Source organism: Panthera pardus, unplaced genomic scaffold (assembly GCF_024362965.1).
Source record: "Panthera pardus isolate Hobbes unplaced genomic scaffold, ASM2436296v1 HiC_scaffold_6, whole genome shotgun sequence".
NCBI lineage: Eukaryota > Metazoa > Chordata > Mammalia > Carnivora > Felidae > Panthera > Panthera pardus.
In genome coordinates, this window is record NW_026526991.1 from 16,129,544 (window position 1) to 16,154,047 (window position 24,504).

The 24,504-nt window shown below is 47.4% G+C and overlaps 1 long non-coding RNA gene across 2 annotated transcripts; it reads right to left on the reverse strand.

The window, feature by feature from the left end:
• Positions 1-18,596: 18,596 nt before the first annotated feature.
• Positions 18,597-23,804, reverse strand: LOC109265453 (uncharacterized). 2 transcript variants are annotated; one of them, XR_002079194.2, is made up of 2 exons: positions 23,672-23,804; positions 18,597-19,406 (listed from the first exon to the last, which is right to left on the reverse strand). It is a non-coding gene; the product is annotated as an uncharacterized LOC109265453 (long non-coding RNA). The 2 variants fall into 2 exon arrangements; XR_002079195.2 differs by lacking the exon at positions 23,672-23,804 and adding an exon at positions 19,660-20,124.
• Between the last annotated feature and the right edge of the window lie 700 nt (positions 23,805-24,504).

Genomic DNA, 24,504 nt, shown 5'->3' on the forward strand with positions numbered 1-24,504 from the left:
TAATAGGAACGACTATTGACAGTGAGTATACTCTATCTTTCTGGATCAGAGCCTTAGAGGTCCCACTAGGGAGACTGGTTAAGGCTCCTGCCTGGTTCGTCCATTTAGCCTGGGGTATAGAGGGTCCCCTCACTCCATTGAGGGAATTCCTACTGGGAGTAGTTCTGGGACAGGATGCAGGTCACTGGGTCCAGTGGAATGTCAGGACATTGGGAGGCTAAACACAAACCGAAATGCTCTGCCCAGATCTGAAGCTCAGACCTGGTTGGGTCAAGGTGAATGGGTTTCTCAGACCGTGACTTCTCCAAAATCCTTAGCGTCTGTAATCAGTTTATATACTAAGAGCTTGAAATATATTTTATGGAATATTTGGCGGAGCAAAAGTCTAGATAGTAGTCCCACATGATAACAGGGCTTCTCTTACATTTTGTGTATTCTCAGGAGTGTTTAAAAAAGGGGATAGAGAGGGAAGAGAAGCATTTGAGAAACATTTTTAAAAATTCCAAATTATCAGAGAAATTGTGATGTAACAAAGGTTACGTATGTATCAGATCTATCAGTGTCTGATACCTTCTAGATATTCAGTTAACCAGTATTTTTTATTCTCTGTGGGATTAGAAGCTGGTTAAAAAAAATCAGAATAAAAGGAAGGAGCCCCAAATCCCCAATTCCAAATCCAAATCCAAATATGTTGCAGAATCATAATTTCTTGCATTTGCTTCCAAGGCTCTGTTCGATCACCGCCCACCAGCTTTCTTTTCTTACTGGACGCCAGGGAGAAACAAGCTCAAATAAAGATTCTGGAGAACTTTCTCTTTGGCCCTATCAGCCAGCTCTCTGCTGGGAGATATACTGTGTGAGTGAATGGAGGCGGACAGAGAGGACTGTGGACATTCGCTCCGCACTTGCCAAAGCAGAGCTTCAGGAGAGCAGCTGGGGTCTAGGGGAGAGCTCTAGTCTGGGAGCCGGGAGACCGGGGTCCTCATCCATGTTCTGCCACTGGTGACCCATGTGACTGTGAGTGAGCTGCTTAACTAATCCGGGCCTCAGTTTCCTCTCTGAGTAATGAGGTGCTTGAACAAAACCACCCCCAAAGTCTTGGCAGTGTATCTTATTACTGTTCCAGTTAGTCACTGATTTTCTCGTAAGAGGATTACACATCCCCACCCATTGCCACACGGTATCCAGTGTTTCTTCCATTGGTACTGGAATTGGCCATAACTTGCTTTGGCCAATGGCATATGGGCAGGCATGACAGATATGACCCCAATGGGAAGAAGCTTTAAGAGGCACTGTGTGGTTCAGTTACTGTTCTGTTACTTTCTGCCATGAAACCAAGTTAGGAGCTACTCCCCGGCCTGGATCCTGGGATGGAGAAGTGATTTGGAGTGGAGCCACAAGGCCAGCCTCAGCCTACAGTCAACAAGCAATGTGGGAAGTAAATTGTCATCCTAGGCCATTGGAAGCTGGGGCCGGCTGTTACTGCAGCCTTACCCAGGGAAAGTGAATTAGTAGTCTTCAACTTTGAAACCCTGGGTCCTCTCACGTCCAGTGCAGGATGGCCTTGATCATTCCTCTCCCAGCAGATGGCATGTCCATTCTCAAATCAGGTCTGATTATATCCCTTAAGACTCTTTTGGTTACAGTTTCCAGAAAACCCAACTCAACCAGCACAAGATCAAAACAAAGAAATGAACAAAAGGAGTTGATTAGTTTATTTAACTGAGAAGTTCAGAATAGATTTGGTCCAGCTTTATCCAGAGTGTTATCACCAGAATCCTACCTCTATCCATCTCCTGACTCTTTTCCCATCTTTGGCTTCATTCTTGGACTTTATATGGTAGTAGGATAACCACATTAGCTACCTACTCTAGGCTTAAATCTTTCTAGGTTCAATACTGCCTAGTAAAGGCACTCTTTTGGCAGTGGTGCTTATACAAATCCCAAGATTTACTCCAATTGGACCGTCTTGGGTGAGTATCCATTCCTGAAACAATCCCTACAAGACCAGAGGGATGGAATTATTGTGATAGGCTTACATCTAAATCAATCACTGTGGCTTAGGGATTCTATGATCTGGTTGGCCAGGTCTGGGTCATATGCCCTCCCCATTTCTAACAGTTGTAGAGGGGTGGTTCTCCAAAAGAAATCTGAGCTACTATTGCAAGGAGAAAGGGGTTGGATGTTGGCAGGGAAGTCAGCAAATGAGTGGTATACTAGTTATGTCACTTGTATGATGTTAAAACAAAGAAATTAAAAAAAAGAAAAATGAGGACATGTCAAAATAGGGTTGGGAAAATTGTGGTACATTTTTAAATGTTTTGGTTAATGAACACTTTCAACACATGCAAAAAGAGTTCCAAGGTCATAGAATCTCATTTGATGATCAGGGTCAGGAGCCTGAATTTGGGGCCCTCTGTGACGGTGAGGCCCAAGCCAAAGGGGCTTCCAGTCACACTGTCCACCTCTTGACCCCTCAACTCTTCCCACCAGATAGTTACAGTGTCTGAAAAACATGTGCTCTCCCAAATGCTGTTCCTTAGCCCGAGATGCCTTTCCCTTACCCCTGTCCTTTGCCTGCCCTTTAAATTCATGCCCTTTAAGTTTAAGGGTAGCCTGGGTGGTTCAGTTGGCTAGGCATCTGACTGTTGATCTCTGATCAGGTCATGATCTCTGGGTTTGTGGGTTCCAGCCCCGCGATGGTCTCCACACTGATGGTGTGGATCCTGCTTGGGATTCAGTCTCTCCTCTCTTTACCTCTCCCCTGCTTTGCTCTCTTTCTTTATCTCAAAATAAATAAATATCATACAACTTCACTCATATGAGGACTTTAAGAGACAAAACAGATGAACATGAGGGAAGGGAAGCAAAAATAATATAAAAACAGGGAGGGGGACAAAACAGAAGAAGAGACTCATAAATATGGAGAACAAACTGAGGGTTAGGAGAGGGATGGTGGGAGGGGGGATGGACCAAGTGGGGAAGGGGCACTAAGGAATCTACTCCTGAAATCATTGTTGCACTATATGCTAACTAATTTGGATGTAAATTACAAATAAATAAATAAATAAATAAATAAACATTAAAAAACAAAAAAAAATCAAAATAAATAAACTTTAAAAAACAAACAAATAAGTGCAAAAATAAATTTAAGCAACCAAGCCTTCAAAAGACCACACCTGCATCACTTAGCCCAGGGACTGTTAATCTTTTTATGCCTTGGAACCTATTTTTAAAAAATGAAATAGTGATATAGTCACATACGTGCTTCTTTATTAATGTATTTTATAACAAGACCCGGCAGCGAGTCTAATCACTACCATGGTTTCTCTGGAATGATGCACATAGGTGTTCTTTCAAGGTTTCTGCCACAAATGAAATGTGATATTAGAGTATCTGTGATTTCAACTTGTGGAAAGGTCACAGGTACGGCTAATACCGCTGTGGTTTGTTGCCTCCACTCATAATAGAAAGGCATGCTTCATTTCAGTTAGAGGTTAGTGAAAATCAGATATTTTTTTTTTCTCGTCCAAGTCCAGAGAGCCCCCCCTTTTTTTTTAATATATGAAATTTATTGTCAAATTGGTTTCCATACAACACCCAGTGCTCATCCCAAAAGATGCTCTCTTCAATACCCATCATCTACCCTCCTCTCCCTCCCACCCCCCATCAGCCCTCAGTTTGTTCTCATTTTTTAAGAGTCTCTTATGCTTTCCAGGGAGCCCTTAACTTCAATCTACAGACCACGGGTTAGCAACTCTGCCCTAATCTAATTTAGATGCCCCTGACCGCAGATCTGGAAACATGCTGTGTGTGTCTCTCTATCACGACCCTTTCTCCTCTTCTGTTCTCAAAGCTGGAGCGTGACGTATGGGCCCCATAAGCCAGCCCATAACCCACCCTTCTGTCCTCTACAGGAGGTGTGGGGGCGCTGGGGAAGGTTGGAAAGGAGGCTGGCAGCCTTCAGCCTCAGCTCCAATCTCCGGCTCGATTCAGTGCCAGGCCAAACTGGCATACTTCATCCCATAAAGTTCCCACCCTGTGGAGAGAGCAATCCAGTGTTTCCTCATTGATGTTTCCCTGGCTCGACCCTTGGAGGAAGTGCTCGAAGCCTCTGTCTTCAGTTTCCACTTTCCTGGTGTTCATAAAGTGTTCCCCGAGGAACCCAAAGCCCATCTTTCCTTCTGGACTGAGGGATTGCACGGGGAAGGAGGAACTTAATAAGATGCTAGAGACCATCAGATGTTTCTTTATTCTCGTGAAGGTTTAGATCTCCAGAATGAGAACCCAAAATACCCAATTCTTGCTCAGACCTAAGGCTTTCATTCGAGTTTTTCTTCATCACACCAGTCTTTCCTCTTTACGCCCTCTCTTTCTCCCACCCTATGCCATGTCCTGATTGGGTGGTTTTGTTTTATAACCAGGCACCAGGAAATGACACGAACCACAGACCTCCCAAATGAACACCTGCTCCCTGTATTTTTTGAAGGGAAGGACGGATGAACTCAATGGAAGGGCCGATCATACATTAGTTTAACAACCTCAGAGAGAAGAGAATATTGGCTTTCCTACAGTTTTCTTTTTTACCACCAAAAGGTTAAAAAGTGAAAATAAAAAGGCTGTGCTGTTAATGCACACTTTTACCACTGGGCCCTTTGTAGTCAGGCCCCGAGGGCCTCTAGCCCACCGTGTAGCAGTTTGGTTCAGGTTTCATTTGGCGACTCTTTTGATGTGCCACTTTTGTTCCAGGCAATCTATTGGCTTCTTCCTGGAGCCAGTTAACTCACCAGGTGATGGGGCTTTAGTTACAGGCTTTGGCTTATTGGGGTTTGGGGATCTGCAGATTGTGGGTAGACCAGAGGTCCCAGCAGGTGGTTGGTTTGTCCCGCAAGACATTTAAAAATTTGAGAGTAAGAGGCCTGCTTTTAAAAAAGTTAGGGTGTTTTACATACAAAAGCCTGGATTTTCAGCCTCTTCTGGAAAATTGCAAGGCCTGGAGGTATTGTCCCACATTCCCGTGCCCAGCTGCCACATTCACATGGGTTGGGGTTCTTCGTTGCCCACAGCCACCCTCTGCCCTCTGTTTAAAACCCTTCAGGCTTGGGGTACCTGGGTGGCTCAGTCGGTTCGGCATCAGACTCTTGGTTTCAGCTCAGGTCATGATCTCACAGTTGATTGGTTGGTTTAAGTCCTGCGTTGGGCTCTGCACTGACAGTGCGGAGCCTGCTTGGGATTCTCTTCCTCTTCCTCCCCTGCTGTCTCTCTCTCTCTCTCTCTCTCTCTCTCTCTCTCTCTCTCTCCCCACCCCATCAAAATAAATAAATAAAGATTTAAATAATTATTTCAAAAAACCCTTCAGGCTTCCCCTTGCTTTTAGGATACAGACCAACATTCTTCCCATGGCCCACAAGCCCGCACAGCCTGACTCCCAATCTCATCTTGTGCCAGGAATAATAATACCAATAATAATAATAATAATAATAATAATAATAATGATAGCAAACACATAAACAACAGCACTGAACATGTGCCAGGCTCTTTCAATCCTTAGGACAACCCTGGGCAGGAAGTACTGTTATCCTCGCTTTACAGGGGAGGAAAGGAAGGCACAGAGAAGTCAAGTCACTTGTCCAAGAGCACACAGCAAGAGCTGGGAAGACTAGGACTGGGACTCAAACCCAGGCAGCCAGCCCCTTGGAGCTGCTGTTCTTAACCACAGTACTTCCTCTCTTGCACCCTAGTCTCATGGTTCCCTCCCAGCACAGGCTTTTATGGGCGCTCTTGCCCCCACCTAGCTTGCTTTCCTGCCCTTTCCCCAACCTTCTTCACCACTGGATTTCCCCTCATCCTTCATTTCCAGCTCCGATGCCACTTCCCCAGGCCGGTTCTTTGTGTCTGAGCCCCCGGAGATCAGAGCTTTGGCTCCTTTCCTCTTGAGCAATGCTCTCCGACAGAAGACTCCGTGAATTCAGATGAAAACGCTCCATGTATGTGCGGACCAGTCCGGTAGCCACTGGCCGCATTGGTTGTTGGGCACTTGGCTCGCGTGACTGAAGAACTGAATCGTTCCTTTTGTTCAATTAGTTTGTCTTAATTAGGTCAAAGTTGGAGTTCAGTACGCCCTCGCTCCTGTTGGTTCGATCGGTTTCTGTCTCAGTCACAGACCCTAAGCTCCACCAGGGTAGACACGATGTCGTTTCCTTCCCATTGCTTCCCTGACCCCGTGGTCGGTGCCCCGCACGTCCCAGATGCTGGCTGCACCGACAGACTGTAGAGCTTTCGTCTGTACCGGAGAATAATGTGGGCAGAGGGGCAGTGGGACGCCCCAGGGTGGGTGGTGACATTGCTAACCATGGACTTGGGGCGGGGGCAGAGCTGCATTTGAACCCAGCCTCCAAAGCTTATGGGCTCCGTGAACCTTGGTTCTCTCACTGGGGACGTGGACATAGTCTCTAAGAGGATTGTTGTGAGGAATAAAGGAGTAATGGTTGATAAAAATAGCTAAGATTTATTGCCAGCTTACCATCCTTCCAAGAGCCTTCCACATATGATTTCATTTTTTCCTCTCAGGGAACTGAGGCACAGATGGGCTAGGTGACACGGGACACGTAGGCGGCACTGTGGTGTGGCTGTTTGAGCTCACCTGTTTCCCTCCCCAGCGCCTGCGCGTTACCATCCTGTAATGAGTCTGTGGCAGAAATCCCTAGCGCATGGAACAGTTGCCCACTCCCGCATGTCCCTCCTCCCCTTGCCAGCTCTTCCCTGGTCCAGATGCAGCAGTGAACCCCCCTGTCACCGTGAGCCCCTTCTGGGGGTAGCTGTGGGCAGCCAGGTGCTGTGAGGCCCAGGTGGCTGAGCCCACCAGAGCAGGGGGACTCTGCCCTCAGAATAGGCCTGAGGCCCTAAGGCTTGAGGACAGGCAGGGGCCAGCCCTTCATGAATGGGCTGGTGACCCGTTCAATATCTTGGGTGACCCTGCTGCTGCCCCTGACCTTGTGTGGCTCAACTGGTCACCGTGAGCCCAGTCCAGCTGTGGGAGGTTGGCCTCTCTACCCTCAGGCAGGGAATCTTCCATTTAAGACTCCTCAGAAACTCTTCTTGGAGGGATTCAGACTCAGAGTGGGGGGCTGGGGGTGGGGAGTGGGGAGGAATGGAGAGGAGGAACGGGGAGAAAGGGGAGAAGTGAACGGAACTTTTGGGTGAGAGGTAGGCTCTGTCCAGAAACAGGGCATGTGGGGGTTTGTAACCTCTCGGGCAGCACTTTGTAACAAGGCCCATGCTGATAATGACAGCAATTATCACACCTTACACGTGCCAGGCCTTGTTCCCATTGCTATTACTGAACCCCATTTGACAGATGAGGAAACCAAGGAACAGAGGTTAAGTAACTTGTCCAAGGTCACCCAGTAAGTGGTTGAGCCTGAATTCCAATCCAAGCAGTTGGACTTTAGAACCTAAGTCTGCATGAAATAAACTCAGATTATCTCATTGCCTAAGTGCTTGTCGGGAATGCCAAAGCTTACCTATCTAGAATGCCCTGTTTATTTCATAGCTGGCACGTTAGAAGTCTTGAGAAGAGTGTTGAGGATTTGCTCAGAGATGTGCCGTACTCGTGACCGGAAATGAAGCTGTGTAAGAACCTGGTCCCCGACTTCGACTTCACTCACACAGTAAAGAAAAAATCAAGACTCCAATTACGCGAAAACAACCAGAATTCCACCTCTTCTCTGGCTTCTGACAGAGACTCCAATGAAGCATTTCCAGAAGCACGTCCTATGAGACACTCTGAAAGAAGCGTCTGGAGGCAGGTGAGGTCTGGACAGTGCCTCGTGAGCTCATGGTGTGTATTTGCTCACTAAAGGAGAACTTTCTACATCATGGAGTTTGGGTAAATGTTTGAGCTGGTGGAACTTAAGGAGAGAGAACTAACTATGGCTCAATTTGGGGAAAAGGGGATAGAAATCAGACAAAATTGGGAGGGCATACAGTTATGGGGAAAGGTCACAGGCTTCAAGTTGGGCAGACTTGGAGCCTTACCTTACTGTCTGCTGATTCTGGGTGAATCCTTAGAGACCGCCACCTCATATGGACAACGGCCCTCATGTACATGTGAGTGGAGACGAAGTCATTGAAATACCTAACCTGGAGGAGTCAACTTGACCAGTGATAGCTATTAATACTTTTAAAATAATGACCACCAGTTCCAAATGTGTGTTAAGAAAACGCAGGTTCTTTGGGAATTAATACGTATTACTTGTCAAAAGTTTCTGTGGCCAAATAAGTTTAAGAAACGCTTAGTTAGTTAAGCAAGAGAGATCAATTTCTCTCTGCAGGACTTCTCAGTGCCTTTAACTGGGGTCTTGTCCAACTCCATTTCTGTTCATGTTTCTTAGGTTTACTAATTCTGATTCCTTTTTAAGGGAAAACTTTACTTTTCCATTTATTTTTTGGGAACTATTTCCCCTTTGTGTCCTCTAAATCTTAAAGTACCTGGAATCTTTTGTGGTTAACCAGCAAGGTTTCCTGAGCTAAAGGGTTGATTGATAAGTGTGTCACAGGAAGAGTTGTGTGGGATAAAACCGGAATTTATTGAGTGAGCACTAACAATGTGCTAGTTACTTTACACACATAATCTTATTTCTTTCTCACAAAGGTCATGTATACGCTTATTATCCTCATTTTATAGATTGGGAAACAGAGGCTTGGAGAGCTCAAATATTCAAGGCTACCCAGGTACTTTATGGTCCTGCTGGGCTTACAACCCAAGTTCAGGCTGACTCCAAAGTTTATGCTCTTGGAGTGGTGGGTAGAGGTTGGATTTTAGGGATGTTGGAAAGTGAAAAGTAATTGAATAGAGGAATGAGTGGCTCCTTGAATATAAACAGAGGAGCCCAGGGGAACAAGTGAGTTGCCGGACCACCTGCTTTCCTCTGGAGTGCTGGAGATGGGGACACACCTGAATAAATGAACGGGGTCAAATTTCTTAAAGGGTGACCAGCCAATAAAATGACAGTCTTCATTTAAATTAGGGGATAGAAAATGTGGGTAATTGAAAGAAACTGGCTATTTCGGCCTCCTTTGGCTCAGCCCTGGACCTTACCTGTGTTTAGTTTGGATCGACTGTGATATTCCTGCCTTGTTCTAACCTTCGTTTTGTTTTGTTTTCTTTCTTTCTTTTTTTCTTCTAATTTCAGAAAAATGACTTGGGAATTGGTTTCTGAGAAGTGACTTTTTCATTTTACATGGGATTGCTTTAATAACTTAATATTATTGTCATTTGCAATAATCCCTTGAAAATTGGAAATAAAATCTTTAGGGCACAAAACAAGCTTGCTTTCTCGCTTATTTGGGACTGCTGATTCTCCTTAGCAGAATGAAATGGCACTGGGGAAAATTGAGCGTAGGGAGGGAAAAATGGAAAGTGGGCTTGAAGCCAAAGCATTTGGGTTCTCGTCCCAGCAGAGCTAAGACAGACTTGGGGCTTGGCTGTGTCACCTTGGGCAAGTCCCTTGACTTCCCTGGGTGTCAGTGTCTTCATTTGTCAAAGAGAGGGTTGAACTACGTCATCTCTAAGCTGTCTCCTGACTCTAATACTCCACAACCATGAACTTATCGTGTGTGTAGGGATTCACAAACACACAAGAAAACCTCAGGACCACTGGCAAGATCAGGCTTGAGGTGCTGGGTCCGGGGATTACCGGGGGCGGGGGGGGTCTCTTTCACGACAGCAACCCCGGGGAATCAGTGCTTGCTGCGGCTCCTATGTCATACCCTGCAAAGACCGTGTGGCATAGTGGTCACATGAAGGTTTGAGCCTCAGCCTGTCCACTCTGCTAGCTGAGCGGCCAGATGACATCACCTACTTTTAAAAAGTATTACCCCAGAGTTTGTGATACACAGTTAATTCCGGAAATCCCTGGTGCCGATCAACTCTCAGGTGTTTCCCACCTGTACGGTGATTTCATACCAGTTACCTTTTTAAAAAAATCTTTAAAGTTTATTTATTTTGAGGGAGAGAGAATGCATGAGTAGGGGAGGAGCAGTAAGAGAGAGAGAGGGAGAGAGAATCCCAAGCAGGCTCCGAGCTGCCAGCATGGAGCCGGATGCAGGGCTTGATCCCGTGATCTCACGGGGCCCTGAGATCATGACCTGGGCCGAAACCAGGAGGCTAATACATAATATTAACTATTTTCTTTTTGCTCAATTGAGAGATGTTTGCCGAGGCCCAGGCTGGGCAAGGCACTATATAAACTGTTAGACGCTTAGCTTATGTCTGTTTTTGTAAGAGTATACATCGTCCTGGGGTGAACACTATTACACATAACAGGCTTTTTTTCTAAATTTGAGATTATCTCTTAGGCTAGGTTCCCGGAAGTTGAAGGCAGCTGACTATGGCTATCTCCCCAAGTGGCCTCCCTTGGTGCCCAGTATCTCCCCTGTGAGGCAGATTCCTCTGGCCTAGAGAAGGGCTCTGGCTGGAGGCCTGGACTTATTATCGGAAAGTGGACTTTGAATTCTGCCTCTGTCCTCAAAGATCCTGGAAAGGAGCTTCTCCGAATCAAGTCTCCTCTGCCGGGAGGAGCCAAAGCGCCCTTTCTCTTGACGTTGTGAGAATCCAAAGGCACGTGTGAAGGTGGTCCCTGTGCAGGTGGTGCCAGTGGGGTCTAAAGAGGTTTGGCCACCGAATTCCTTCACCTCCCACTCTCCTCTGCTCAGGCCCACAGCCCTCCGCTCAGGTCTAGCTGATGTTCGCCCTGGGGGGCTCTTCTCCAGTCCTGCCAGATCTTCAGATTTTTGAAGGAGAAGCCAAAACATTTGGATTTTAAAGCGATCTCCCAAGTTTGAAATGTTAGCAAACGCTTACTTTCCCTTTAAGACTTCCTCCAGCTATCCCCCCTCCTGGGGAGTTACCCCTCACCCCCCAAACCTGCTGCTTCTCTCCATCCCTCATCACCTTGCATAACCTCTTAGGAGCTGCTTACCTGTCTGATTCTCACATTCGTCCCTGAGTTATTGGGGGGGGGGGGACGGATTACCTGGCCTGACCCATTCGCCTTCCTGGAACCTAGCACAGGGCCAGGTACATAGAGATGCTCAATAGACATCTAGAATGAACTGATGGATCAGTGACCAATGATGAGCTAAAGCAGGAAGACGATATGTTATGATGTAGAACTTGCAGATTTAACGTCCAGGCTGATAAAAACGACACCAAAAATCCTTGAGACTGTCTGCACTTGAGACCACAGAGCCCAGAATGCTTGTAATGAGAGCAGTCAGATTTCTGCCCTTTCATGTATGTTAAGCAAACTGCCCAATGAACCCCTCCGTCCTTTCCCCTGTCCCCCCACCCCGCCCCGGGGCTGCTACTCTGCCATCCTTGCATACCCCTAAGTGGACACAGATCATACGTGACACTCTGTAAAATAGTGATGCCCATGCATAAAGACAAGTAACACACACACACACACGATGCCAGGATATAAATGACATCAGTTGTGAGGGTAGCCAGGATACTGGTGGAGTTATTTTTTTTAAGTATATTTATTTATTTTAAGAGAGAGAGAGTGGGGGGGGGGAGTGTAGAGAGAGAAGGAGAGAGAGGATCCCAAGCAGGCTCCGTGCTGCCAGTGTGGAGCCTGATGCGGGGCTTGAACCCACGAACGGGTGAGCTCATGACCTGAGCCGAAACCAAGAGTCTGACACTCAACCGGCTGAACCACCCAGGCACCCCTAGTGAAGTCCTTTACATGCAACATTATTATGGTTATAATAGATAATTCGTGTAGTTAGACGTAATTTTGACAGTGAACCATACAGAAAGGTACAAAGAATATTAGAACAAACGTCCATGTACCTATCACCTTGGATTACTCTTAACATTTTATCTTATTTGCTTTAAATATTTTTATGTGAATAAAAATTTAAAAAATTACAGATAAAGTTGAGATTCTCTTCTCCCTTCTTTCCCAATCCACTTCCCTCTTCCTCCTTCTCCCCACATTTCCCGCCTCGTGCATTGCAGGTGCTGGTATCATGCGTCTAGATGGGGCCTCCTCCCCATCTTTCTTTTATACTTGGCAATGTTGTTTTGAATGATAAAAATGAGAAAAAACTTTACCTTTCTTTACCCAATCCCTATTCTGTTAGATACTAGAACGAGAGACTGAAGGTCTCAGTTTTGAGGTCTAGAATATTCTAGCAAGCGCCTCTAGGAAGTGCATGGTCCCTAGACCCAGGAGGTGCTTTACAGAGCAGTGTTATTTGTTTACTGGGATTATGCACCTTTGGAACAACTAGAGAAACAGTGCAGTGTTCAAAGTTTACAATATGGTGGGTATTTTATTTTTTAAAAAAAATTTAATGTTTATTTATTTTTGAGAAAGGGAGGGAAAGCTCGAATGGGGGAGGAACAGAGAGAGAGAGAGAGAGAGAGAGAGAGAGAGAGTCCAAAGCAGGCTCCAGTCTCCAATCTGTCAGCACAGAGCCCGGCGCGGGGCTTGAACTCACGAACCATGAGGTCACCACCTGAGCTGAAGTTGGACACTTAACCGACTGAGCCACTCAGGAGCCCCAACATGGTGCGTACTTTAAATACACAACCTCATTTAGTCTTTCCAGGAGCCTGTGAGGAAAGTATTTCATCCCCATTTTACAGCTGAAGACACCAGGGCTTAGAGAGGTGATGATATATCCCAGGCTACTCAGCTAACAACAGGCACAGCTGGATTCGAACCCAGGTCTGTCTGACTTCAATGCTCATGCAGGTGAGAGACAGCTGATTAACAGAGGTGGCAAACAGATTCAGGCCTGCTAAGCAAGGTTCTTGTTCTCATTAAATAGGGCTTCTCTTTGGTGCTGTTTTTTTTTCACTCACTCATAATTTTTTTGAAAACTTCTCTCCTTAGGGCAACATTTTCCATCACAAAAGGTGATTTGCTTTGGAAAAGTTTGAGTAAAAACAGCTCTATATTTCTTGCTTTCCAGAGAATGGAAAAACACATGCTCTTTAGTTGTGTTTTTAATAGCTACTCTAAGAAACAGCACACAGACACTCACATAAATTATTTCTTCTTGTTAACCACCCCAAATGCCATCCACAGTGTTTCCAAAGAACAGCTGGGAACGTGAGTTAAGAAATTGAGTAATTTCTTAACATATTTATTTTCCTTGTGAAATCTGCATCCTCTGCTTTAGAAAAAGAAATGTGTTTGCGATTTCTCAACTTGGAGTTATTTAACATTTTCCAAGGGCCAGCAGACTTCCAAGTGCTTTGGGGGGCATTTAAGTAGACATGGTTCCTATCTCAGATCTAATCCCATGAAGCAGACAAAGATATAGGCAGATCTATGAATGAATAATGGCTAGGATCTGTACAGTGCTTTGCAGGTCAAAAGTATATTCGCATATGGTATTTTATCCAGAAGCCCTGAGGGGAGGGGAGGGGAGGGGAGGGCACATTGGGAAGAACCAGCATCCCCATAAGCAGAGGGAAGGAGAGGAATCGGCGAGCTGAGGGGAAACCCGAAGGAACGGATGTCTTAGATTGGGCTCAGTGAGTCGCTTAGGCAAAAAGGGGATTCAGTGGGAGGATCCTAGGGTGTCTCAGGAAAAGCAAATATGTGCTCCTTCTCTCCTCCTTCTTTACTTCTCCCCAACCCCCACTTCTCTGGCAGTGGCTTCTCATCTCTGCTTCCTACTCTGCTCCTCTGTTTTCTTCTTTCCCTCTGTCCACGGGCTCTCTGTGCGTCTCTGTGTACAGGACACAGAATGACCGCCTCAGCTCTTACCCGTCATCTTGACTCAAGCACCAACAGAGAACCAGAATTTCTTGTACCTGTTACAAATTTTAGATGGACAAAACCCAGCTGGCCCAGCTCGGGTCAGGGTTCTTGGAGAGGGGCCGTGGGGGCATGGGTCAAGGGGCCAACAAGCGTTTAACGGGCCTTTAAGTACCAGGCAGTGTGCTTATTGTCGAGACCTGACTGAATTTTTTAAACTGTTGTCCAGTGTTTCTAGAAGTGAGGCACGGTGCCTTGATTCGTGATTTCATCTCATCCTTACAGCAATCCTTTGAGGGAGGCATTACTGCCCCCATTTTTTTTTTTTAACATAGGAGGAAACTGAGGCTCGGAAGATTACATTATTTGCCCAAGACACATAGGTAATAAGAGCCACAGCCAGTATTCACACTCAGGCCCGTGAGGCATATATTGCTTCTCTGAATGTTAAGGATTGGGTGATGCAACCACCATTATTTGAAAGATGTGTGAGAACAGGGGAAGTTCATGTTTCCTTCCCAAGTTTCCATGGAGGCTGGTACGCTCTTGTTTACACAGAGATCCTCCCTGGGTCCTGGTTTAGAGTATGTTTTGAGCCTGTCTTGGTACTTCGTCCGTTGGCTCTCCGACTCCTTCCTACTTCAATCCCAGCCCTAACGCAAGTAACAGCTAGACATCTCCCCCCACTCCTGCCACCAAAGGTACCCTGGCCTCCAGGCTGCACTGATTTCTAACTTGTTTCTTTGCACCCCTCAACACAAGATAACTGGCAAAATAAGGCTGTATCCAAACAAAGCTGTGCCTTTGTCAGACCCTTCTATGCTGTGACGTCTTGGAGGTGGGGAGAGATGTGTGCTTACTGACCACAGGGCGATCGAAGGTGGCCTTGATGTTCATGGTTTCAGCCACCGAACTGTTTCCAGGACTGTTATCTTTGCTTGAGGCAGTGGAGGCAAGTAGTAAAAACCTTGGAGGCAGCCGTGTCTTTACAGCTGATAGGAGAATTCCATTTGGGGAGAGAACTTTATTGGCGAAAACACTGATGAAACTGGTTGGGGTGTGGCCCTTGGAGTGCACCCCGAGAGTATTAGGAGATCCCCCAAATCCAGGGTGATTTCCTTATCTAGACTGGGCACAACTTTTTAATTCTTTAAATTAAGCAACAGAGCAGAAGCTTCTGGACACAAGGAGATGTTGGGACCACTCGAAGACTGTTCTCCTGACCTTTTGTATCAACTTGGAACAACATTTGGCTATTGCCACACCACTCTCAGTCCTCAGCTTGGGACATGACTTTGTTTTCGATCTGTCTGGAGAGATCTCCCAGCTTGGGTTGGGGCAGAAGAGATTCATCCACACACGGATATCTGCTTTGAAGGGGGAGGTGGTATTTTTTTAAAGTATGTTTATTTATTTATTTAATTAATTGATTTATATTTTATTTTAGAAGTGGGGGCAGAGAGAGAGAGAGGGAGAGAGATAATCCCAAGTAGGCTCCATGCTCAATGTGGAGCCTGACATGGAGCTCAATCCCACGACCCTGAGATCATGACATGAGGCAAAACCAAGGATGCTCACCTGACTGAGCCACCCAGGCGCCCCTGGGGAGGTGGCATTTTTATGAAGTGCCCTGGGGAAACTACTATTAGAGGGATAACAGTAGCTCAAAACTCCAAAAGTTCAGTTGAGGTGGCTTTAACAGGTCTCTCTTAGCAATTGAAAATTAATGTTAAACAACAAGGATGGCCCAGTAATTGAATGACTATTATTTATAGTAATATTCCAAGTATTCTATGTTCCATTTGTGTTAACAACACAAAATACATATTCCTGAAAAACATGTGCACAGATATCAGTGTGACTCACTAGAGGCATAGAGAGATAGTCAAATATATTTTCATCTTTTTCCTGAAAAGTAGAGGTGAAAAAATCTTAAAATGTTCATTGAGGTTGAAGATGCTCAGTCAGGAAATAAAAAACACACTAGGTATTTCTTTTTCTTTCTTTTTTAAAAAAATGTTTATTTTTGAGAGAGAGAGAGAGAGAGAGAGAGCACATGAGCAGGGGAGGGGGCAGAGAGAGAGGGAGACACAGAATCTGAAGCAGCTTCCAGGCTCTGAACTGTCAGCACAAAGCTTGATGTGGGGCTCGAACTCACGAACCATGAGATCATGACCTGAGCCAAAGTTGGAGGCTCAACCAATTGAGTCACCCAGGTGCCCCTCACACTAGGTATTTCTAACAGAGGGAATTTAACTCAGGGTTTTGTTATAAAGATGTTAAAAGGGCTGGAAAAACAAAAAGGAGAAGGAGGAGGAGGGCAGGAAGAACAATAGGGAAGATGCTCGGGCACCACAGCTACTGGTGTGCCCGACAGGAGCTGCTGCCCTGCTGGGGGTGCCGTTGCAGTGAGGTCTAGGTCAGTTGAAGAGGTGCCTTCTCAGCCTTGGCTGCTGAAACGAAGCTGCTTCTGTCAGGGTGGCTGGTGTCCAGAGTCACCCAGCTGCTCTCACTGTAGTGAGCCCCAGCCATCCCACCAGTCAGAATGCCAGAGGAGGAAACTTCTCACTTCCTCCCACCCGCCTGCTCATCTCCAACCAACAACATTTTCCATTGGTGGAAAGAACCAGGAAGCCAGTAGGCAAGGGAGCCTGGGAAATGTAGTTCGCATATACGTAGCCCCAGGTGTACAGACCAGAGCACAGAAAGGCAGCTGCAGAGATGAGCATCAGTAAGTAAATTATGAGCCCAGTCTATCAATGGGGGATTTGAACAAAGGTTTCCTGGATCACCAGGGCATCAAAGAGAGTGGTGGAGCTTGAAAGAGAGCTGGGTGTGGAGGCTATTGGGGAGAGCCATGGGGGCTGTGGTTTGGGGTCAGGAAATGGTCATGCAGGAGAGCTGTGACCCTTCCCCCTACCTCTCCTAGTTAAACATTCTACTTACTTATTTAGAAAACTGGTGAAGGGCTTAAATCCAGTTTGATACCAGGAAGGGCCAGACAGCTTATGAAGGCCCAGAACTCTGGAGGCAGAGATAGGAGACCATGGATGAATGAGTCCCTGAGAATGTGCCCACACGTTGGATAGAATTGTTCTTAACTGTGACTCTGTCTCCTAACAGCGTCCTGTGTAGATCTCAGGGGTTGGGGGGTCCAAAATGATATCTGGGTTACAAATAGGACCTTTGTTTGGAATTAGAAGACCTAGTTTGTACCTTTGCTCTGCCCCTTACTAGTCATGGGACCTTTGACAAGAAACCTGTCGAGGTTACTTAATCTCTCTACTTAGCTCAAATTCCTCCTCTGCGAAATCGAGATAGGAGTGGCTGCTTTGCAGGGTTGTTCTGAAGAGGAAATGAGAGAATGGGTGTAGAGCTCCTCGTACACTACCCATAGAACAAACTTTGGGAATGTCTTCTCTGCCCTTCCAGGACCAGCTCCTGTGTCACCTCTTCCTGGAAGCTTCCCCAGCTCTCAGGCAGGATCAGACTGGATTTATTTTCTACTCTCAAAATCCCATATGCTTTCCTTTCTTGGAGACCTCCTAGCAAGTTTCTGGGTGGAGTGTTTGTTGTTATGTCTGCCCCCTTCCCCCCTGACCAAGTTTACTTGACCTCCTTGAAGGGATTCACTTCATTTTACTCACAGTCTTATTCCTCTTTAGTAGCAGAATTTTTAGCCGGGCACGTGGCTGTCCAGCATGAAGACTCCATTTCCCAGCCTTCCTTGCAGCTAATGTGGCCATGTGATCAAGTTGTGACCAATGGGATATGACTAGAGGTGAGGGAGGAGGTCTGTCTGCCTTCTCCCTTTTCTTTCTCCTTGGGCTGGAGTGCAGACCATATGGATGAAAGCAACATCTTCATATTAGTTTCCTGAGGGCTTCCATGACAAAATACTGCAGACTTAGTGGCTTGAACAACAGGATTTATTGTCTCACAGTTCTGGAGGCCAAAGACCCAACGTCAGGGTATTGGCAGTTAGTCTCTTCTGAGACTGTGAGGCAGAAGCTGTTCTATGTCTCTCCCCTGGCTGCTGGTGGTTTGCTGGCAATCTTTGTCATTCCTTGGCTTGTGGAAGGATCACCCCAATCTTTGTTCTTCACTGAGTACTCCCTGTGTGCATTTCCTGTGTCTAAATTTCCCCTTTTTGAATTTTTTTTAAGTTTATTTATTTATTTTGAGAAAGAGCGTGAGCTGGAGAGGGACAGAGAGGGAGGGAGAGAGAATCCCAAGCAGGCTCCTCACTGTCAGTGCACAGCCTGACGCGGGACTTGAACCCATGAAACCGTGAGATCATGACCTGAACCACAACCGAGTCAGACGCTTAACCAACTGAGCCATCCAGGCACCCCTAAACTTCCCCTTTTTGTAAAGACAGCTGCCATGTTGGATTGGGGGGGATCCACCCTACTCCAGTATTACCTCATTTAAACTTAACTAATTACATCTGCAACAACTCTATTTCCAAATCAGTTTACAACGTTTTTTTTAATTTTTTTTTTTTTTATTTTTATTTATTTTTGGGACAGAGAGAGACAGAGCATGAACGGGGGAGGGGCAGAGAGAGAGGGAGACACAGAATCGGAAGCAGGCTCCAGGCTCCGAGCCATCAGCCCAGAGCCTGACGCGGGGCTCGAACTCACGGACCGCGAGATCGTGACCTGGCTGAAGTCGGACGCTTAACCGACTGCGCCACCCAGGCGCCCCTAAACTTCCCCTTTTTGTAAAGACAGCTGCCATGTTGGATTGGGGGGGATCCACCCTACTCCAGTATTACCTCATTTAAACTTAACTAATTACATCTGCAACAACTCTATTTCCAAATCAGTTTACATTCTGAGGTACTGGGGGTTAGAACTTCAACATACGGATTTTTTTTGGGGGGGGGGTGGAGCACAATTCAACATGTAACAGTCTCATAGTGGGTGCTGTGATGTGCTGCTCAGATTACCTTTCAGGAGCGAAGGGCTCATTGCCACAGCTGCCCACCCTCAGCTATCAGCCAATGCTGAGAATCGCCCTCAGCTGAAGAGAGTCTTCTGGACCAAGGTCATACACCCTCCCACGGGCAGCCAGTATCCAACGACTAGTCCTTGTGTGTGTGTATAAAGGCTTGGCTCCCTCGTCTCAGTATGAAAAACCTGAAAGGATATCACAGCCTCAGTGGTCTCCAAGGGGTCGGCTGAAGCCTTGGCCGTGCCCGTATCACAGCCCGACTCCTCCCTCTGCTCAATCCAGCCGGTACCCCTTTCCACAGGTGTGGATCCTGCACGCTGACCTCCAGCTTGGAGTCTGCTTCCTGCCGTGCCCAAACGTCAGTAGACCCTACAAATTCAAGCAGAAGAGTCCTGTGTCCCCAAGCCTAAGGAGCTGCCCTATCAGCCCTGGAGTGTTATGTGAGAACAATGCTGCTCCTTCATTCAAGCTGTGACTACTGGTGGTCTCTGTCACCGCGTTACCATCCGTATCCTCAGCGGTTGTGGACGCTGCGGAGAGACAACTGCACTGGGCAGGTGAGTGTCCTCCTGGAGCTCTGATGGTCCTTCTAAGCCTGCAGTTTCCAGGATTCCCAGATTCTGTGCAGATGGCATGGTGGGCAGTGGTCCCCAAATCTGTGCATCACTAGGGAAAATGAAAAATACAGGTTTGGGGTAACCTCCAAGACCTCTAGCATCATTGTGGTGCAGCCAGCTGGACAGCCGTCTGCCGGGGGCACGTGGGATGCACTGGCATGGGGGAGCTCATCGAACTTTGCTCAGGAGACTTTGTTAAAGCTCTGAGTATCCCTCTTTCCACCTCTGTTACGTTTTTGGGCTTCAGAGTCCCCATCTCTAACACAGGACTAAGTTACTTGAAAGTCCCTTGCTTCACCTACTTCAGAGAGTCGTACGGGGCCAAACTGAGCCCGGATGAAGGGCTTTACAGGGTCCAGGACCACTGTCTAAAGACACAGGATGTGATGATCGCGATTGGTATTGACACTGAAAGGCTGTTCTGGTCACAGGTTGTGGGAGTGATGCTTGACAGATGGTGTTCCCTGAATGCTCCCAGGGGCCTTGTTACTGGGGGATTTTCCGCTGAATGCAGTTCTCTTTCAAAGCTTTGTTTTGAAACTGGAGCGTCAGCGAGGAGCCTTGGTTCATCCTGGATGCGGGCTGAGCAACTCAGCTCGCTGAGCGTGGGGCAGTCCTTTTATCTAGGCCTGGACCTTTGGTTGACCTGGGAAGAGAAGCTCTTTCAGTCCCTAAGACAGTTGGCCAAATACAAGCTGTAGGTTCATTGCAGTTCCCAGAAGTCTCTGGACTGAGTTGACCCAAACTCTGCCTTTCTCTTGGATTCGATCTTTGGGACTGGGGTGTGTGTGTCTGTGTGTGAGGGAAAGGGAGTGAGGAAGGGGGTGGAAGAGGGAAGGGCAGGGGACATCACAGCATATTGGAGCTGGAGGAGGCTTTAGATCCACCCAGTCCGAAGCTCTTCACGTTACCAGCCGTGTCACAAGGCTCAGAGAGGTTTAGAATTTTGCCTAACATCACACAGCAGATTAGGAGCCGGCTAGGCGCAGAACATAGGAGTTTTAAACTTCTGGGCTTGGGTCTGTTTACCACCCACAGGGTCTGTCCACTGCAGCTACCTCAGAGGTTCCTCAGGGCTGGGGAGTAGAGCAGAGGGCTGGACTCATTTACTTTAACCCAATTTTACATCTCAATAACCGGTTCCTCCCTCTGGTGCTGCTAGATCCTTGTTAGATTAGCTTCTCCTCGGAGGTAGCCATGGGCAGTGACCTGGCTGACCTGGGTTGGCCCTGCTTTGAAATGCAATAGAAAGTTGGTTCTGTTCTGGCGGAGGGCAGCAAGGGAAGCGTGACACCCTCCGTTTCTCAACAGACTGCCCTGACCACTGCCTGAAATGCTGCCATGAAAGGCCTTCTTTAGGGTTGCCTTTCTAGAACTCCTCTATTTGAAACGTTAATAAATACTTTTCCATCTGACCTGCTATTGTTGCCTGAGAGTGTCTCAGATCTCAGGGCAGGTCCTGAGAGACGATTGAATGGAGCTCTTGTAGGGGTGGGGGTGGGGCAACGGGGAGAATAAGGAAGTCAGGACCTGGTTTGTGGGACACACATTTTTCTCACTGCCTGGAAAGTCCAGGGTCTCCTCCCACAGATGGAAAGCAGGGGGCTGGGGAGGCTTCAACACCTGAGTGGGGAGGCTACTGGGGGACAGGGGTCCAGGCAGAGGACTAGCTGACACTTCTGGTCATTTCAGAGGCATGGAAGGGCTCTTAAGAGCCTTTCCTAATCTCAAGGCCTCAAGGTAGCCTTGGTGAGAAAGCAGAGGTGGGCTCAGAGCAGAGGTGGGCCGTAGGAGGGCTTGCGAAGAAGGTGGGGGTCTTTGCAAAGGCAGGGGAGTCCTCTCCCACCAGTATATTTGCAGGGGAAACAAGAACTCTGCCCCCTCAATATATTTGCAGCTGCCTCCCCCACCATTGGCTCTGCCTTCTCACCCATGGATCAGCATTTCTTTGAAAACAGAGAGAACACACAAAATTTTAGAGTCATGAATATCATAGAAAATCCAGAAACGCATTAATAAAAAACAAAAACAATCACTTATAATCCTGTTGCCCAGAGAAAACCACTGTGAGCATCTGGGCTGTGTTCTCCTGGTATTTGAGGGTGTGTGTGCATGCGTGCATGTGCACATATATGTGTGTGCACGTGCACATGCGAGTACATGGGTTTGCACACATGTGTGTATGTGCACACATGTACACGTGTGTACATATGTATACACATGTGCACATGTCCGCGTGCATGTGCACTGTGTGTGCATACGTGTGTGTGTATGTGTCTGTATATGCATGTGTTTGTCCATGTGTTTATAGGATCCAGCAGACACAGCCCCCTTCCCCATCCGCTCTCTGAACATTTTGAGAGAGTCTGCAGAGCTGGCAGGGAAGATCTAAATGAAGAGGAGGGAACATCACAGAGGCGTGGGTAGAGTGAAGGAACAAATACGCAGTGGTGTGGCGCTTCGAGGCCAGCAACGGCTGAAGGACGTGCATGCCCTAAGGATGCCAGGAAGGCAGAGGGATTCCATTTGGAGAGGCTGTAGCCTTGAAGCGGGCTACAGAGCAGGGTGCATGGCCACAGGAGGATGTGGAAACTGCCAGCAATCGGGCACCCTTTGGCCCTTGCTGGTCCTTCCATTGGCTGTGTCCTCTGAAAGCCAGAGGTCAAGGCTGCCCTGTGGTGTAGGCCACAGGGGGCAGCACCACTGGGGCTCTTTCCCAGAGAAAGCGCACAATGGATTGGTGGTGGTGAGAGGTGCGAAGGAACAGACAACGGAGACTTCCATGCCAGGGGAGGGGTGGGTGAGAGCTGGAGGAGGCTGATGTTGATGGTCAGCTACTTTACAAGTAAGTAAAAGTCAGGGATGGAGCAAAAGCCTCTCCTTTGCTTTCACCCAACTCCTTATCTGTCCGTCCACCAATCCATCCATCCATCCATCCATCCATCCATCCATCCATGTATCTAGCATGTATATCTCTCTCTAAATTCCTGTAGGAGAATACTGTAGGCAGTGTGAGGCAGCAGCTAAGTGCAGGCTTTGGATCCAGTGCCGATGAGCCGGGATCGTGTCTGGACCACTTCACAGTGGTGGGAGTCTGTCTGAGTTGGTGATCTGACTTCTCGGAGGCTCAGTTTCTCCATGTCTCAATGGGCCCAGTGGTGGTTGGGAGGCTTAGGTGAGTGAATCTGTGTAAGATGTTTGGAACAGTGCCTGGCACATAGTAGATGCTCAGTTTGTAGAATTGTATTAAGAACAAAGGAGTAGTTGGGTCATATCACTTTGTGGAAAAAAAATAAAAAGAGCCAGTCACCGGGTTATGGGGTGGGGGCTGCTGTCAGCTTGCCCCCCCCCTCCCCCATTTCTCTGGTTGGCTCACCCCAGGTTAGATTGCACTTTCCCAGTCATATCTCCAGGGGTGACTCTCCAAAGGGTCTTTCTGGGCACTTTTCTTCTAGTTTATGCCTTTGAAAATGAAAATCCTCCTGGGAAGGGAGCCGTTCTCACTGAGGTGCTAAGAATTTATCAGATCTTGGCTGGCAGGCAGGAGACATTTAGTGGCTCAGGATCAGAAAGGAGAGACCGGGGAAAGGAAGGAAGTAAGAGGAAGGGGGGAGTGTGACAGAGGAGCACAGGGAATGTGTGAGACACACAGCCCTCCCAGGGCCAGATGGGCACTGCTCCTTGCCTTCCCATAGGCCTCCGCTGCCAGAAATGCAGGGCGGCTCAGTGAGGTCAGCCAGGCCCCCTCTCACATTCCTCCCTGCCACTTTGTAGGTCATGGGTCTTGCAGAGAGCCTGCTTTCTCACCTGGAAAATGGGAACGATATTCCCAAATTCGCTTGTAGTGAGGTTACACACAATAACGCACCTGTGGAGCTTGCGACGGTGCCTGGCACAAAACATACGGTCACGAGAGCAGCACATGGTCACGAAAGACAAAGCCAGGGGCCCCGGGTAGACATTTCTCCAAAGAAGATATACAAATGGCCGATGAGCACATGAGAAGACGCTCAACATCACTGATCGTGAGGAAAATGCACATCAAAACCACAGTGAGCTATCACCTCCTCCCCAGTAGTGGGATGACTTATTTAAAAAATACCTAAAAACTAAGTGTTGGTGAAGACATGGAGAAAACGGAACCCTTATGCACTGCTGATGGGAATGTGGAGCCGTGCACTCACGCGGTTCCTCAAAAAGTTAAACATGGAGATTCCATGTGATCCGGCCATCCCATTTCTGGTACGTGCCCCAGAGAAATGAAAGCAGAGCCACAAGGAGGTATGCGCACGCTCAGACGCAGAGTAGCGTTACCTGCAGTAGCCCAAAGTGAAAGCAAGCAGATGTCCCCTGATGGACACACGGATGAACCCCATGTGGTAGACACATACGCTGGAGTCTTATTCAGCCTTGAAAAGGAGGGAAACTCTGCAAGAGCAACAACGTGGCTGAGCCTTGAAGACGTTACGCTAAGTGAAATAAGCCCGTCACAAAGGGACACATATCGGTTGGCTCCCCTTCTGTGAGGTAGCTAGAGGGGTCAAATTCCGACCGACAGAAAGTAGAATGAGGGTTGCCAGGGGCTGAGGGAGGACACAGGAACAGGGAATCCGCGTTTGAGGGGAACACGGTTTAGATCATGATCTCACGGTTTTGTGAGTTCGAGCCCCCACGTTGGACTCTGCACGCGGACGATAGGGCCTGCATGGTATTCTCGCTCTCTCCCTCTCTCTCTGCCCCTCCCCTACTCGTGCTCTCTCTGTCTCTCTCAAATAAATAAACTTAAAAACAGTGATTAGAATGGTAAATTTTATGTTATGTATATTTTGTTACAAAAAGTGTACAAAACCAAACTGAGGAAATTATAATGATTATTAACGGCAATCACTATTATCTTTCCGAAAGTATATCCTTTTTTATTTTGTAAACACTCTTGTCTTCCCTAGTCAGCGCAATGCGGGGCTCTCCATACGTGAAAGCTTCCAACAAAACAAACCAAAACCGCTAAGCGAAGAAATAAAAGCCATGGCAGTTATAAGATCTTCTCTCCCCCCGGGGGCGCCTGCGTGGCTCAGTCGGTTAAGCATCTGACTCTTGATTTTGGCTGGGGTCATGATCTCACGGTTCATGAGTTTGAGCCCCGCATT